The following is a 17,464-nucleotide window of genomic DNA, read 5'->3' as shown; positions in this document are numbered from 1 at the left end:
TGAAGTTTCCACTGAGGTTTACCATAGGTACATTAGCACTGCAAATTTTCCTTAGGGTTGAAGTTCATAACTTACAATGCAGTCTCCAATTCAGTTTCACTGGTATGAGTAAGTTGAATAACATCTGTAGGAAGCTATGCATAATGGTTTTATACAAATGTCTGTCTTATTTTATGGAAAACCCTCTGGAGACATCTGTCATAAACAAGTGGCTAGAATAAATCTTTCACTATTCAGGAGTCAAAGTGACAAAGTAAGTAATACAGATGTTTGGTATTAATACAGAGGTGAAGTCTATATTTTGGATTCCAAATCAGATTCCCTTACTATGGAGTAAAGGAAGTCCTAAACATTTAGGAATCTGGCAATACACTTCACTTTTAAATATTGAGAGTTGAACTTGTCCCACAGTAATGGTAAGAGATGCTTACTGGCATCACATGCATGGAAGCAGCCAGAAGTGTCATTTATAGGGAGAGTAAATGCCCTCAAGGTATCATTTGCCCCAAATGCATTTATGTATTCAGACACATAACTCCCTACTAGTAAGTGGCATCTAAAAGTCCACAGGGTAGTTTTTCAATTTACTTGTTGAGAAAAAGAAGGCAGCTGACATAATCAGTCCACGCCATATCTACATGTGACAGAGGGGTTAGAAGGGTCAGATTTGTCAGGGCATAACACCACAGTAGATATGTGTAAGGTGCTTACAGTGTCAAAAGAAAACTCCTGTTATGGCTGACTTCAGAAGTACTTCCTATCTTGTACTTTGCTAATGAATGAGAAAACTGCTGCTGCACCTAAATCGTTGGTACTCTATTTCAGTAACATATGCTGCCTAGGGATTCTTCCATCCTTAATCACCTCTGCAAACTCTCAGCTTTCTACAGTTAACTGTCAAAAATATTTACACTATTTCCAGTGTTTTGCTAGCAAAGTTATGAATATTTAGTGTTAACCACACAGGCTCAGTCGCATCCATCTTTTCCACCAACAGGTTGCAGTATAAAGGTCATGGCTGCAAGCCTAGACTAGGCCATCCTTCTACTTACACAAAGAAAATCTTTACCTGAACTTCGTTTGAGCTTCATCCAATATGCCTCATTTCAACAGTCAAACTTCTTGAACATGCAATCCTTTGCACAATGCCTTATGATACCTTACAATGAACCTCTGGATAAGGCCCCAACTTCCATCTTCCTTTCTCAGGCTATAGCTTCCTTTAAGCAGCTAATCTTGGTTAGTTATCTCACGAATATAATCTGTGAGAATTTCACAAAGACACACATCATGCTATAAAAACATTTACAACTACACACCACTGCTTTACTAAAAGATATCACAACTATCTTCCTTCTAGCACAGGTTTTGGACTTATACAGATAGGCCATAAGACCTAGACAATCCATCAGCATTCTTATTATCCACTCCAGGTGTGTGGGTGACAGTATACTGGAAGGGCTAAATGATAAGGTTGGCATATCCCATGAGCTTGTTCTCTTTCTAGACAAATCTTTAGAGTGCATTGCTCAATTTCCCTCTTTCGTTAAACTTTTTTATTTTAGATACAAAAAAAGTATACATAAATTAGATCAGTTTGATGGGTTTTTTTTGCTATTATAACCACATTCTGTGAATCCCAAAATTTCAATTAATAACGCTTACCTGATTACCATTGCATTACCTTTATCACATAACTGAGTATGGTGCACTCATCCTGAGATCTGTCCTGATGGAACATTGCAAACTTAACCAAAGCTTATTTTCCAAATCTATTTAATTTAAGATAACAGTGTCTGAATTTCCAGACTTGTTAGATACAATGGAATACAGTTAGACCTGGTTTCCTCTTTGGCTGTTATTCATTTTATTTTCTTTACAACTTAGTCTTAAAATCTAAACTTTATTCAGAAATGCCTAGTACTAATTACTGGGTCCTAAAGTTCTGAGTGTAATATTTACCCTTATTGTCTAGCCATCTGGAAAATGAATATAAATCTTATGTTACTGCACATTGCCTCCCTCACTTCCTGCAAACTAGCTGCTAAGCATAATCTGTCAAAGCTGCCATATCATGAATGCTTTCTATTCAGGAAAGATTCAATTTATCAATTACTCCATATCTTTTTTTGAATTGTAGCTCTATTCAGCCAATATGGACTATCTCCTGGACAGACTAATTAAGTTGTCAATTATCAAATATAAACAAGGTTTTTAATGGTGTAACTATTTTCAGGATACACCAGTATTCTACAATGCCACAGAAGGCAACGACCTGTTAAGTTTCATTCCATCTTGTTTGTTAGCAAACACAAAATAAATAGGAAAAAATGTCTTAGGTGTTGCTAGATTGCTGCACACTGACTAGTGTGTCCTTCCATCATTCCTATTTTCAATTAAGTTGTAATCTCTGTACTCATTTTAGTACTTTAGAAGACAGAGGGTAAGTAGACTCATTCATCACTTTCCTAGGTTCATCAGACAATGACATCATTAAAAAAGAGGAGGTTAAAGTTCAGTATGTGTCTTTAGGTGATGCCATCCGATCATTGAGAAGATTCCTGATCCATAGTTGAAGAAGCTACATATTGAAGCAGCCTTCCATTTGCCTCCAGTTTGTAAGGAAGATTGCTCCCTCTCTCGGGCATGCACTTTGAAGACCAACTTTACTTTGATATGGCTATGTTCCTGGGCTGTGCAGTGTCATGTATTAGTTTTGAGAAATTTAGCACCACCTTCCAGTGGTGAAGACAGCAGAAAGCATTGCATAAGACAGACATTATCTGGGCAACATTTTAGTCATTCGGAATTGGGCTGAAGGATCAAAAGAAGGCATGGATCATTTACTCCAGCTGCGTCATGACCTAGAGGTTCCATTAGCGTAGAATGACACTGAGAGCTCACTTGGGGCTTCAGTATTCTTAGAGTTAGAAATCAGTGCAGTGTCTTCTGCCATTAAGTTGCCATCAATCACACTAAATCTCTTGATGGAAGGCACAATGGAATTTCTAGCTAACAATAAAGTTAGAGTGCAGGAGGTCATGAGCCTCCTCAGTCTTGCCTGTGGAGCAGTGGCACCACAGAGGGCATCTATAAGGGTTCTGACTAATATGTTAAAAGGTGGTAGGCAGTTATAATCAGGGTGAAGGAAGGCCTGTGCATATGCTACCTATGTATGGTAGAGTACTATGGGATTTCATTTTTTGCAGGGTAATTGGATCTCATCTGATGAATGTCACTTGTTCACTGTCACATCAGGGACTCTAGAGAAAGAAAGGAGATTACTGTAAATGTCAATAACTTTCAGCCCCCTAACCAAAATTGTGGTCTCTAGAATGGTAGAAATATGTTGTAGTTTTGGATCTCATGCCCGAGTGGGTGGCAACAGTAATGCTGCAAGGCCAGTTTCATAACCAGAAATTAGTTTCCACTTGGACAGTTAGGCAGTGGTTCAAGTGCTTAGAAAAAGATGTTCAAATCTAGATGGGCTGAATCCTACTCAAGACCTTTAGTTTTCCACACTCTTTTAATCACTCTATCATTTGTGGGCAGGTGTGCTCCCAGGAAACACAATGATTTATCTGACAGTCTTTCCCACCTACAGATGTCTAGATTTTGCAGTCTGGACCCTGATTCACAGAAGGATTCTACCTCCATTCCACCTTATATGTGGTTGATTGACAAATAGTATGCTTGATATGCAATTCTTAAGCTAACTGTACTAAAAATCTACATTGTGACTCTTCCAGCTTTTTGGAATTGTTGCAGATATTTATCATCTAGTGAAAGAATTTGGTCACCCATTTTACTTACCTGTCACATAATGTCTATGTTTGTGTGTTAAAGGTAGTAGCCATGACCATACAGCTCCAGTTAGTGTCTCTTAGCCTAGTGCAAAAATTTAAAGTTTGCTTAATTTCACAAAGTTCTGAATTAACTCAGTTTTATTGAAAAGCTGGGAAAAGGCAACACATCTACCCAGAGATACCAGGAGGTCCATAGGGAGGAGTTAGTTATACACAGTAGTAAATGGAGTGTACTTGGTGCTTGGAGATTGACACGTACGTGGTGTGGACTACATTGCTGTGCTGGTTTTTCCTGGGGACACTATTAGATTAGTGCGCTCTTGCTTTCCTTATCCTTGGAAGGTATATTGGTGATGTACGATTCATCTGTGGTTTGGAAGTCCAGGTCCAAGTCTGTTAAGCAGGCAGAGTCAGAAGGTGATTTTAAACAAAGCTCATTACTAACTGCTTTGCCCAGTGCAGTGGGTAGTGACACTTCATGGGTTGTGTGGTAGGGTGTTTGCAGAGGAATTAGTGTTTAAGCTACTTGAGGGATATTCAATTAATTCAAATGATTTGCACTGTCTTTTGCACTAATCAATGCTGGTGCAGGTGTTACACACAACAGTCTATTCCTCCCATTTTGTATCAGCAGAGCGTCCAATCTGACCAAGGAACGTCATCAAAAGAGTCATGTGATGGTCCTCTTCAGAATTTCTAAGGTATATCAGGTAGTTGTCATTCAACATTCATCTCTGATGACATTCTAAGTTTGTGATTTTGATTACAGGTTACATTCTCATCATAATTTTGGGTCATTCTTTCATTGCATGAGTGGATAATATAGTAGCAGTATGGTCAAATATAACAAATTTGAGCCTTGATCCATTTACTTGTGAATGAGGAGGAACAGCTGGCTCCTACTTTTAACTGAAGGTGAGCCAAACTTCTAGGTACTTCATTTTGGAGGGAAAGATATCAGATCAGTTCCAAAGTGGCATGTGCTGTCCAGTATTTTCAGTGAGCTAATGCCGATGCAGCAACAACTTCCTAATACCATACTGATACAGTCAGGCATAATTCCGAGGCTATTTTAGAAAACAGCGGTGTCTTTAAAAGTGATAGGATCAACTTGGAAATTCATAAACAATAGAGTAGCCAGGGCAGCCTTTTCCTGTGCTTTGATGTTTATGAGCATTCAGACTTTTCAGAGAGAGACCCAGCCAGTCTTGTTCTGATAGGGTGCAGCTGCCTGGTATGCCTTATCTTACCTACAGTTGCTTTCCTTTGTTTAAGGCATATTACAGATTCACAATGTTAATCTTGTATATTGAGCACCAAAAGAAACAAATGGTAAAAGAATGAATGTGTTCAAAAATATAAATCTGTATAAAAAGGAAGCTTAATACAGAACTGATTCTGAAGCCTTATTAAGGAAGGTGAACTGTGTATGAAGGTTGAGTCAGTGTCCAGTGTGCAAGCATGTCACAGACATGCACTTTTGTTATTTGTTAAAGCTTAGTTTTGTTCATCATTAGTCTACTGTGGCTTAAAGGTAATCCATTATTGGCTGTGACCTAGCTGGGGACATCACAAAGTCATTGTTACAACCAGAAAAGGGGTGGAACAGGCTGCAAGGACAGCCTGGTGGGCAGCTATGTGTTGGCCTTCCTTTTAGCATTCTCCCCCACTTTCTTGGGTCAAGTTCTTAGTATGCTTTAGTCCACAATCCTGCACTGTATGATAATGTGTGCCTAGTGGCACTGAGGTTGGACAAGCCGGCTGGGGGGGGGGGGTGTGCTGGTGAAGCACACTACGTCTGAGGTTAAAATTAAAATCATTGGTTACCACTGTTATTGAATTAAGCTGACTGTGGCTACACTAGTGTTGTTCAGTTTAACAAATGTTTATAGCATGCTAATAAAATGCAACAAAACTAGGCTGCATTCCAATAGAGGCTGTCCACAATGTAACCACAAGCTAGGAAATTCAGTCTACAGCAATTCACTTTGTAAATTTATTCACAGAATATAATACAGTTTAAGGATTAAGCACTTTCATTTCATAACCAGAGACTTCATCATGCTAATAAAATGGTCACATTGGCTTTGATGTCTGTATGCATTATTTGGGGGAGTGTATAGAGGGAGAAAATACTTCTCATCTGTACAATATTTTGTTCCCAAGGTTGCAAATGGGAAAGGGGGTGTCTTGAGGTATTAAATCTTGACTCAAGGAGGTATGCTGTCAATTCTGCAGAGTGGATTTTGAGTTCCTTAGTAGTTATCTGGGGTGACCAAATTCCCAAAAGGTACTATAACGGTATTACAATGCATTCCTTGGCTTTGAGTTTTAACCCATAACTTAGACACGAAGGGTATTTATATGATGGGGAAATTCTATGACTGCTTCTGGATAGCAATCAGCTACAAACTTGGTCAGCCAGAGGCCACTGTCACTGGCTTAGACCTCTGAGAAGTTGATGCCAAAGAGGAGCAGACCAAGCAAAGAGGCCCTGGGGACTCCAATGGAGTCCATCCAATTTGTGGATATGACCTCACTGACACTAAACTATTAGTTCTTACCCATTAGTCAGCTAGCTATCCAGTTTGTTATAAAAGGGTTTATGCCTAGTTCCATAAGCTTGTTGACATTGTCCAAGTGGGGAATTTTATTAAATGAATTAGCCATATCTAGGTAGGCAATATTGACCACTTTCCCATTGTCCATTGCCTTAGTGACCTTTTGAAAGACGTCTACCCCATTCAGTAAGTATGGCCTTCCTTTGACAAAGCCAAACTTGGATGGATCCAGTGTCTGGAGGTTTCTTGTGACCTTGATAATAATTTATCAATCCATTTCTGGCAAAGTAACATGATCTGTTACCCAAGTTGACAAATATTGGATCACCTTAGAATGACACCAGGAAGACAGACAATTGTTAAAATCAATCATCTTTTGCACATACTGTGTTATCATCCCTGATGATGGTAATATGCTGCTCAATGCTAAACTCATACGTGCCTGAGCCACATAGTCTGAGATCTCCATATTGACTCTCTACATATAATCCAGGGAGGTTTGCCTTAGATCATTTACACCTACATGGACTGTGATGGAATTTTACTTGTACCTGTGGTGTAATGATTTGAGTGCTTGTGTGATTTGGCATATCTTGACTCCAGATAAGTAACTAGCCATTATCTTCTCCTTCTTCAACTTCATTAGATAGATAACAGTATGCATTACAATGGAGTCCCCTGTGAAGAGGGAAATGAATTTGCTTCCTTTAGAGGCTTAGTTTTTGGGGATTCATTGAGTATGACAATGTGTGGTGTTAGGTGGTGTTTATTTCTGAGTGTCCTTGGGCTTGCTGAGGCACAGGTTTGCCAACAGGCAGTCTAAGTGATCTTTATTGTTTGGGAAGATTGCTTTTAAATGCTTCAGCATACATTATTCAATGCCTATTTTGTGTGCTATATGATGTGAGTCGTGTGTGTGTGTGGTTTTGCCCACCTGCTGCATACTTGTATGTGAGAATTTAACATCCAGTGTCATTATTTAAGTACACCTCTCACGTACTTTGTCTGTTTCTTTACGGATTAAGTGGTTGTCAGTAAACATGAGACAATTGTTACATTGTCTCAAGATGCTTATATCCACCAATATGGTCTTAGAGAAATTAGGGAATTACATATCTATGCTGTGCAGTCCTTTGATTGGTGAGCTTCAAGGAAGTGGAATATTGGGCTAGAAGGCTGTTAAGTGTGCTTAGTTGGTACAGACTTATAAGGGTGCTTTACTGTGGCAGATTATTCTAAACAGTACTAAATTCTACTAACTTTAATATTTACACAATACTGAATTCTACTAAATCTATAGGTATTGCCACTCAATGCCCAAATAGCTGCTCTAAGTTTGTCATGGTGCAAGGTATTTTCTCTATATTTACTTCTTTATAGGATACAGGCTTATGGTCTGTTATACAGGGAAAATTTGCTTTCTAGGCATTTGCTACTGTTCAGGGCACTGTTGACTGCCAATGTGCAAAAGTGACAAATTTATAGTAGCTCAGAAGAAAACGGAAAACTAACTTATGAGCCATCTGGCCAATAAAATGACTGCAAAATTAGCCCTTTTCTGTGCTTCCAACTCAGATAGACCAGCCAAACACCTCTTGCCACAAAATTAATAAATCCAGTCCTCCTAAAGTAGAAACAGAGTAAAAGAGACCCACAGGTGCAATGCTACCACAAACCAATTAAACAACTAGCTGGAAATCCCTTAGTGAAGGCAATGTCAAGACAATCACACCAGTAAAAGTAAAAGGAAGAGCAATTGTTTTATGAAAATAGAGGGAAATTTTTGAATAAAAGCAGGAGACAGTAGCAATCACTCAAAATAACTAAAGCAAGTGTGACTTAATTAAAAGTACGTAGTTTTGCCTGGATGGTGCTGGATACAAGTAAATATGTCTGTAACACAAGCTATGACCCCAAGCTTTGCTGAGTTTTGGGAAAATGAGCTGGAGACAATTTGTAATAAAGGAGGTTTACTCAGGAGAAATATTGGTATGTTGTGTTATCACTCAGCATCTATGGAAAACAATGCACAATGGGGTGGGGAGAGTGCATAAATAGCTCATACAATAGACAATAACAATGAAAGGGGAGGAAGGGACTTTGGAAATCAGATTACAATAAGGGAGAGGAGGCCAGAGACATAGATTTATAAAACCACAACAGGAAGACAGTGGGAGTGTTTTAAAAAAATATTAAGGAAGAACCTAGCTAGCCAGAGAGGAAACCAATCAAATAAAGACAATATTTGATCTTTTTTAGAAACTTTAGCTTAATGTCTCAGTTGGGAAGGGGAAGACACAAAGAAGAAGGGAACAGAAAGGCACTGGAATGCAACTTCTCTGAGCTACTGGTCAATGACTCTAGGCAGGTTATAATTTTGAGAAACTTTAGCTTAATGTCTTAATGAGGGCTGCAGAAAACACAAAGGACTGTGTAAGAGAAAGACACTAAGATGTAACTTTAAGCAGGCAAATGATAAGTAGAATATAAAACTGTAGGAACGGAACTGGAATATCAACAACTGGAAAAGCATTAAAGTGCAAATCCTGGAGCATAAAAAATACACTCACTACTATATCTCCAGTACATTATAAGATAGCAGACTATGCAGATATTTACCAGTAACACTGTTAATGGAAACAAATGACTAAATGAAGCTCAAAACTCTCAGTAGTTCACAGTTCTGCCACAACTTTGAATGAAAATACAAGCCTAAGGCCTAACATGGTTTAAAACACAACTAAGTTTTGCAAGTAATTCTGCTTGTAAGGATAAAAGTACAGTATAATGTAGATACAGTCTTCCCACAACTGCAAATTAAACTACAAGACTAAGGTCCCAGAACAAACTAAAAATACTATCAGGTAAGTTCTTTGGCTCAAACATGGAAAAACAGAAAAAGGTCACTGTAAGTGCAACTTAAATATTTAAGCATATTTTCATTTTTTTTTCTCTTTCATGTGTGATGAAAAACTTATTTACAGTTCAGTGCTATCTACACCTCTCCAAGTCTTGCATAACTTTAAACTTTATGATCACAGAGATGATACTAGTAACAAGAAGGGGAACTTTTCATCTGCCACTATGCTGTCCATGTTTTTAAGAGTTCTGTGATAAAATAATGGGGGAAGGGGCTGTTTTCATCTATCTGGAAACTCTGCTACCAAAATGGATTAGCCACTGCATTTTGGTGATCATAAATAATTTTAGCAAGTGGTAGAACAAATCTCTAGCATTATGAAAGCATCACTACCACTCCTCTGGTAGCACCTGGAGTACAAATCTTTCCCAAATCTGTCACTAATAGACCTTCTACTGAAGACTCTGGAAAGCATGGCAAACACACATATGTGTCCAAGTAAGTGTGCTACCATTCTATCATTGCAATTAACTTTTGAGGCACAACTGGTTATGAACCCAAATTGTAAGACATTCTAGCTAAAGAGTCCCTCCTGACCTCACAGAAAAGAAGCACTGAGGCAACTCTTTTCCATTTCCATAAATAATGAATATGATGTAGTGGAGTCTGAGGAAGGCCGAACTTTGGATCATGATTTCTTGCAAACTTTCTGGTGAGCCTTGTACAACTAGCATGATGCACTTATGACTACAAGTATGGCTTTCATTCTTCATCAGTGAAATTGGTACCAACATGTATCTGACTACATTTTCTCTGTAGCTGTTAGCAACAGCATAAAGCAATAATACTGCTTTTCTACTACCTCTGGGCAGTGAATTGTTTATTTTTATGGACTGCAATTGGGTGCCATGTTTTTTGGCAAATACAATTGACAATTAATTAAATTATGTGAACCATTACTACTCCTGCACTAAATGCCAAAGTAGTGAAAACTTCTAAACTACAAAAAATTAAATAAAATACAATTAAATACAGTACACTGCAGCATTATTTAAGAAATGTTGAAACAGATGTAGTCTTCAAACAAGAGACTAAAGGAATGAGAAGACCTGGATGATGTTTAAACAACCTTTTTGGTGGGGCAACAGTCCATAGATTGTTAAGATACTTCTGAACAAAAAGTTAGATTTCAGGGTGGAGAGGGTAGAGCATGATTCAGAAGCAAGGTGAGTTCTGTTTAAGATGGTTACTATATGAACTGTGTTAATACTGACTGTAAGGAACCATTAATGACATCTTTGCATTCTTTATTAGGGATTTTAGCAGTTTTCTCTAAAGTAGTTTTGTGAAGGAAATGCTCACAATTGATATGGTGGCAACTCTAATGCTGTATTAGATTTGAATCTAGGTAGATCAAATCCTGCTGTTGCTGAATGAGATGTGTAGTTGCAATTATTGTTGAATGAAAGGCTAAGTTATACTGAACTAGCAGATCCATGGAGACTGCTATGTGGCACAGATGCAGGTCATACTGTTGTGGCAATGAGAAATATATATTTAGCAGGATGGATTATTTACTGATGCCATCTCACTGGAGTAAAGGTATTATAAAAGATCTTATTACTTCCATGCCTGCTCTCAGATAAGGAAGTTTTTGAGGTTATTTTTACATTAGAGGCATGACATTCAGGAGAAAAGAAGACGAAGTGTACTGGACCCATTATCTAGACTATGTTCAAGTTATCATGTAGGACTTAGACCGCACATTATAGAAAATCCCAGCCATACAGGCTTACTTATCTTATACATTCAGGCGCCAAACTGTGGGCAGCAAAGCAAAAGGAGGTGGAGTTGCTATATATATATATATATATATATATATATATATATATATATATATATATATATATATATATATATATATATATATAAAAGACATACACACCTCCCTGCTGGTCAAACAGTATGATGCACAGGAGACACTCCAGGTCCAGTTAACCGTTGACAAGACCCCTATTCAAATCATAGCTACAGGCCCCCAACTCAAGATTCGCACTCCATGGATCTGGACATCTTCAAATCTATCAAAATTCAACCCTTTACCCTGATCCTGGGTGACTTTAACTGTCCAAACCTCAAAAAAATATATCCAGTAAAAGCTCTGAGTAAAGAAATTAAGCCCAAATGCCGTGCATATAATATAAAACAACCACGTTTATTTGAAGCACTTTTCGTTGCTGATGTACAGCAACTTCCTCAGAAAAACTTTTCAAAGTTTCAAACAACATTATTTAAATAATGAGCTCAGTCACATGGTGCTCATATCAGCTGGAAAACACGTCACAACAAATTATATTCATAAATTAGTTAAATTTAACTAAAATAAGTTAAACTCTGTGTTACTTTAACTCAGTAATAAAACATCAATGAAAATACAATAAAAGTAAGATAAACTAAAGAAATAAAAAAAATAATATATATGTATATATACAACAGAAAAAACTTCCCTTTAAAGGAGACAATGTACATAGTGTTCTAATTTAAATAACTTGCACATTGCTATCAATGCATACTAAAAAGTCTGAAACTTGGTTACCTTTTCAGACTTTTAAGTTTTAATAAGCAATTACTATGTTACTGAACGTAGAATGCGGGATAGAATTTATGAACATACCACGTAATTGCCACCAACAAAACTGATAACCCTTTAGCTAGACACACCACTTCAAATGATGGACATAAATTTGTTTTCAAAGCAATAGACCAGGTACAAGTTGATATTATAGGGGGTCCATTTAATTTATTACTAGAAAAATACGAATTAACATGGGAAATTCGCTTAAATGCATTTTCTTTTCCAGTTCTAAATGACTCTTGATACATAGCATGCTTATTAAAACTTAAAAGTCTGAAAAGGTAACCAAGTTTCAGACTTTTTAGTATGCATTGATAGCAATGTGTAAGTTATTTTTTTTTCGTTCCTCTAATTTCTCTCTTAATCTTTTTGTATGTTATGTGTTTGGAAATTCTGGGCTTTTTGCTTAATAGTAACATTACACGATTTCTTTCTTATCCTCAATAGTCCACTCTAGTGTGTTTATGGCTCTTCTTTCGCTTATCAGTTTTTGTGATTTTTGTGGACTGCTACTTCCTTCTACAACAGGGGCCATCCTCCTCCTAGGCCTGACTTAGACCCATTGTAGGAATATTTCCCTATTTTGAGGATTCTACATTGTCATTTTTTTCCAGTCTTGGCACCAGTGAGCCTACCAGGACTGAGCACTTTTTTATCCTGGGTCTTGTGCACTGAGCTATCTTTTTTAATTTTTTACTTACTTCTGTCCATGTTATATGCTATATAAAATATAGTCCATATATCAATGATGTCTTGGTACCCACCAAGACTTGAGGATGAATTCAGTTTCACCAATGCTACTCTTCTTTGCTTGCTGACTTATCTCTCCTTTCATACCTCAGCTGGGAGAGTTTTTCTATGATACCTGAATGAAGGATTGTGTCAAAGGCCTTGGCTAAATCAAGATAGGTGGTATGTACTGTTTTGCCCTCCTTCAGGGCTTTGGTGACATTCTCAAAGAAGTCTACTAAGTTTAATAAGCAAGATCTATCCTTGACAAAATCAAACTGGGTCAGGTCAAGAGTTTGAAGGTCAACTATGTCCTTGTGGATAAGGTCCATGATGATTCTTTTCATGGCCTTGCAGATAAGGCTGGTTAGGCTTATCTGTTGATAGTTCCAGAGTTAGTTTATGGACCCCCTTTGTACATGGGGATTACTGTTGCTGTTCTCCCCTCTGCAAGGGAGCAAGCCATTTCTTAGGCTATTGATAAAAAGAGCACTGAGTGGTTCATCTAGGTCATGTTTTAGATTGTTTAGTAAGCAGCGTGGGATGTTATCTAGTCCCATAGAGGTGTTTTTGGCCTTGCATGACCTGTTTTTTGGAGATACTCGGGACAGTGGGGTGAAGTTCTTGCCAAATCTGTTGGCTAGCAGGTTGACAATTTCTTCAAGTTCAGTGTGAGTGGCACCATCCACTATAAGTTCAGCACACAGCTGGGCATTCCCTTTTAGGTTTTGGACATAGCTAAAGAATGCCTTATGGTTATCTTTAGCTAGGGAATCTAATTTATCCTTATAGCTAGCCTTAGAGGACATAACAAGTTGCGTGTTCAAGCTGTGGATGGTATTCCTCCTCTGTTGAGTAAGTTCCTTCCTGTTCTTAGATATCACTTTCTTTCTTTTGTTGCATAACTTATTTATACTTACAATCCACCAGGGCGGCTTGTTTTTACAGGAAGACCTTGTTTTGTTCCTGTTAGGGTATAGCCAAATCAATGCATTTGTTTAAGAGGCTGTACAGAACATTTGTGTAATCCTCTGCATAGGAGTCACTGTTGGCTATGTTGGCAGGGGTTTTGAAACTTTTTATCCGATTGCTTAGTAAGCAATAGTTTGCTTTGGAGAAATGTTTCATATTTTTTACTTCTGTGGGACTATGTTTGATTTTTACTTCAAATGAGACAGATTTATGGTCTGACCTTACCAGGGAGGGCAGCACACAGGAGGTAGTGCACTGACCCCCCCCCCATTGTTGGTGGGCACTAGGTCCAGGACATTTGAGCCCCTTGTGGGGGTGCGGACCAACTGTTCCAGAGCATTTGAATTAAGAAATCTCAGGAATCTCATAGTGATCATGTTTGTGCTCATGCAAGATGTCCAGTTGATGATAGGATATTTTAACTCTCTCATGACCCCAGTATTTTGCTCTATAGTAAGTGACTTTAACAAGTCCAGGTAGGCAATGTGCTTCTCCTGGTTCATGGTGGGGACCTGTAACTAGCGATGATGTGGAAGGGTATTTTTTTTTCCTATAGTTAATTGGACCTGGAGTAGCTCAAGAGAGTCATACTGTTTCACCAGTCTCACTGGTATTTGGATTTAATGAAGATGAATACACCTCCATATTTAGTTCTTTCATGCTCATTCTGGGGTATGAACATGAGAAAGGCATTGTAGCCTTGTATGCCCGGGGTGCTCTCAGTAGCCTTGAACCAAGTCTCAGTGACTGCACAAACATTAACATCTTTCAAGTTGAGGAGTGCTTTCAAGGAGTGCAGTTTAATGGTGAAGATTCCAGCATTAAGAAACATGACCTTGAGTTTGTCATTAGTAGATTACTTTACGTCAGGCACTGTGGGGGAGGCAGGCATCTTTGTCAGTATCCAAAAGCAATGAGGAGACAGGTGAAGGCCATCTCTGGCAAAACAGCGTATACTGTCTTCCATGTCTTATTGGATCCCCCTGCAGTGACAACAGAAGCTAAGGCAATTATTGAAATCAATCATTTGTTTTGTCTGCATTGTGGCATCATCCTAACTGAAGGTAGACTGCTGCTTAGGATTAGGGAAATACCTGCCTGGGACACATAATCTGACAGTTCAGTCATGTCTTTCTTCATATAGTCTAGAGAGGAATGTCTAAAGTCATTCACACCAACATGAACTATGACAGAGTCATAACAATAATTGTTGCTGAGCTACTTGAATGAGTATGTGATTTGACAGATCCTGGCACCTGGCAAACAGCTGACCATGACCTTTTCCTTGTTTAACCTGGTGAGGGGGACATCTGTGTGTCTCACTATTGAGTCACCTATGACCAGAACATTAGGTTTTGAGGTGTTTTGCCTTAGGGGCTTAACTGTTGATACTCTGATAAGTATATCAGTATGTGTAGTGGTGGATTCTGTTCATGTGCCAGTATGTGTATGTTGTTTGCACTTGAGAGGTCTCTGGTCTTTTGGGAGCCTCTTAGTGAATACCTCCACATATGTGGATTTATGTGTCCTGACCTTATGTTGTGTGAGAGGGGAGTTGTGTGTGCTGAAAACCTGCTATGTCTTGTTTATTGTTATGTGAGAGGACTGATCTAATTTTATAGTATGCTTACATCTCTCACATACTGTATTTGTTTGCTTTACGAGCAAGTGGTTGTCAGTATACATGAGGCAATTTAAACATTGCCTCAGGATGTCCATGTCAATCAGGTTGGCTAGAGAAATATTGGGAAACTGTCCATCCATTATTGCAGCTATATATTGTAGTAACTAGTGGGGATGGGGTAGATGAACTACGGTTTGCTAGTGAGATTAACAAAGACAGCTATTCTGTGGAGGGATAGGGGTGGAAGACTGCATCAGCACCTCGGAATGCACAGCTAAGTTGCTTGCTGGTTAGCAATGTGCCACTGCATTGTGCACAGAGAGGCAGTGGAGCTAAGAAAGGTTCTCTAGCTGATATCAAGGGAAAAATTGTGTTTCTAAGCATTTGTGTCTATACATGGCAGTGCTAAACCCTGTTGTGAAGTGCACACTTACAAGCAAACACGGTGCTTAAATACAAGTGAAGTTAAAAAGTTTTAACACAAACTAACCAATGGGAAAGCCCAAAACTGAGCCTTATTCCAACAATACCAAACTCAGATGGGTCCTGGGCTGCAAACATCTGCCACAAGAATGCAGGAGGGCCTTCTTAATGTAGGATGCCTGGTTTTAGTGCTCAGTAAATATTAAGCAGCCTAGATTCAGTGAGTCTGAATCTAGTCTATGCTATAAAATGGAGAAGCACTGGAAATTCAAAGAAGAATCAATTAGTCAAAATGTAGTTCAAAAAATGCAATGCATGCTTAGATTATACATATATTTTGTTGAGCACAGTGGATGCCTTGGGTTTAGTTCAGATTCACTCCAGATCTCTGGCTAAAGTTGCCAGACTTGGAGCAGCTCCACCAAACTGAGCCAGGGGAAAATAAGAAGTGGAGTGAACCCATTATCCAGACTATGTTCAAGTTATCATGGAGGACTGAAACCCTAAAATATAGAAAATCTCTTGACGTCTATGAAAATGTTCATTTTGTGTGCTCCCTGTAAACATACATTAAAATACTTGTCTAAAATATCTAGTTAAACAACATACTCTGATTATGGACACCATAGGATCATAGAATCATAGGAAGTTACTAGGCTATTGGTTCTCAGGCCCCTATAAGCCTAGCCAACAGTTTAGCCCATGTTTAGGCAAGTCAACACCCAAAACCCCTGTCCAGCACGGACACAGATGGAATCCCAGGGGTGTATTTTCTGTTTCTCATCCAGTTATCCAGGTTACGCTTGAAAAGGGATAATGAGGTACTCTGCTTGATGTTGACAGGGAGTCTATTCCACAGATGGGGGAGTCTCTGGGACACTAATCTGTCCCACCAACAAGTCCTATTGATGTCACAGACCAGGTTGAGTTTGTGTGTGTGCTGGTTACTTGAGTGGAGTTTGACTTGCGGATATGCAGCAATCCCATCAAGGCAGGGTCTGAGACTGTTTTGTATGACAGACAGAGGTCACCTCTGAGAAGTCTGTATGAAACTAAGTAGAAGGACAGGGCTTTTACCCTATCTGTGTAGGGTAGATGTTTCATGCCCTGGTTTCTCCTGGTGAGGAAGTTCTGTCATTTCTCCAGCTGCTGCAAGTGCTTTGTGAGGTACATGCTTAAGGGGTGTTGTACTCAATAACTTGCCTTATAAGGGAAGAATACAGGGATGTTATTGTCCCAGGATGACATACCCTTAGTTATGAGGTGGGCCAGGTAAAAAGCTTCCCGTACAATAGAAGCAACATTGTGGTCAATAGTCAGGTTGCTATCAACCTGGGTGCCCGAATCCCTCGTGACTGATTGCTTGCTTAGGATGTTGTTATTAATGTGATAATATGTGGGGATGTTACACTTCCCAAAGGGGATGATGCATTTTTTGGCATTCAGCTTGAGGTCATTTTTCTGGCACCAGTCATTTGTTTGGGTAAGACCCTCTTGGAGTACATCCACATCACTTGGGGAATTGATAACCACACCCAGCTTGCAGTCATCTGCAAACTTGGTCATCCATAGCCCACTGGCTTTGGCCTGCAACTCAGAGACGTATATCACAAATAACAGATTCACCAAGACTGATCCCTGGGATATGCCGCTCATTACGGGAGTACTGCTTGAGGTGGCTTCCCCTATTTTGATTAGTTGGGTTCTATCAGTGAATCAGTTTGCTACCCATCTGGTAACATATGGATTGATGCCAAGATGAGAGATTTTATCTATTATGCTCGAGTGGAGAACAGTATCAAAGGCCCTGGCCAGGTCAAGGTAGGTGGTGTGCACCATCTTCCCCTCATCCAT

The sequence above is a fragment of the Protopterus annectens genome, chromosome 8.part1 (genome assembly GCF_019279795.1).
Source record: "Protopterus annectens isolate FY-2018-M chromosome 8.part1, PAN1.0, whole genome shotgun sequence".
In the NCBI taxonomy this organism is placed as follows: domain Eukaryota; kingdom Metazoa; phylum Chordata; order Ceratodontiformes; family Protopteridae; genus Protopterus; species Protopterus annectens.
Note: the sequence above shows the minus strand (reverse complement) of the source record.